Below are 1,642 nucleotides of genomic sequence, written 5' to 3' on the forward strand. Positions count from 1 at the left end.
ATCGTTCCTCTGTGCCATTATCGTTATAGTTGAGGTGAGGACACTGCTATTCTTTTACATTTAGAACGATTTTTAAAACTATATCTTTATCGTTATTGTCTTTGGTATGAAAGTTAATTCATCCCCAAATTAAATTTTTTTCATCATTCTCATCCTCATGTTGAATGAGTTTCTTGAGTTTCTGTTGAGTGGAACACAAAAATATATATTTTGAAGAATGTTGGTAACCAAGTAGTTGCTGGTAGCCATTGACTTTCATAATAGGTAAAAAAAGAAAAAAAAATGTTTTGCATCGCTTCACAAATCCTCTTAAAGTGTCTGTTGGATGCACACTTCAGAATCTCACTGGAAATAGTAGGTCATCCGGAGATTTTTCAGCTACTGCTTTATGAATACTCTGAATATATACTGCTCTTTTCACATACTGTTTTCACCTAAAATATAGTAAGGCATTATGCGATTTTGGATGCAGCCTATGATTTTGAACACACAAGATCTCACATGCTTAATAAGTGCTCATTTTATAAATTGTGTACAGTTTGATTTGGATTCAAGCTATCATTTGTTAAAAGTAAAAGTAGCTTGTGTTCAGTTAGAGATGGAAATCTAGCCTGCTCTCTGCCTCTTCACTCTATTGAGCTGTTGTTGTTTTCTGATTCAGTTGGCTCCTGGGTTGCCATTTGTAGTGTGCATCTCCATTTGATTCAACATTTAATTGATGATGTTGGTGATAAGGATTTGTGTGTACTTCAGTGCGAAAAAATGAAGAATCAAACATTTAAATGGTTTGAAGTCTGGGGCAATTAGCCTATCACACAGTCATTGCTAGCACTTACTATAAGATATGAATGTGCTTTGGCTTTTGCCCTCAAGGATTTTTGCAGAAGGCATTATTTTTTTTCTCTCAAGACTGCCACTTTAACACTATGTCTACACTGCAAGCGAACAACACAACACATAGAAATAAGCCCTCCATCTAAATTTGCATACCGTTCATACTAATTTAACCACATTCTCTGTAATGTGACTGTAATAGAGCTATTTTCATAATAATCTAGCTACTTATCCAGTGGATAGCGGTGTAGTGTGATCAGAGGCTTTACTTTTTTTCAGAGGGGTGTAATCAAATGAACTCACCTAAATGGTCTTCTTGCTTTCTTCATTTGAAATGCAAGAAAATGCTACTCGTATTCATTCTAATGAATTGGTTTGTTCTCTCACGTTCTCTCATATCTAGCACTGGGAAGTCTGAATCAATTCTCCTAAATGATCCTTTTGGTCTCATAATTACATAGAATGATTCATTCTATTGAATCAGTTTGTTCTAAATGGTCCTCTCTCTCTCAAGTGTATAACTCTGGGAAAACCGATTCATCCCCCTCTCATTCTGCAAGTAGCACTGGAAACTTCTATTCATTTTATCAGACGTAAATGAATAGGTTCATAAAAATGATTCACCACTTCAATTCACTGTATTATGTGCTGTATTTTCAACTCTTAATCTTATCTTAAACAGAATGTTTCTTTGTTGAATTTAGTATAAATGTAACCATGCATGTTTAAATGACAATAAAAAAAGGTGTAATTGTGAATAATTGTCATTTCAGCAGACAGACAGACAGACAGACAGACAGACAGACAG

Source organism: Sinocyclocheilus grahami, unplaced genomic scaffold (genome assembly GCF_001515645.1).
Source record: "Sinocyclocheilus grahami isolate Dianchi unplaced genomic scaffold, SAMN03320097.WGS_v1.1 scaffold357.1, whole genome shotgun sequence".
In the NCBI taxonomy this organism is placed as follows: Eukaryota; Metazoa; Chordata; class Actinopteri; order Cypriniformes; family Cyprinidae; genus Sinocyclocheilus; species Sinocyclocheilus grahami.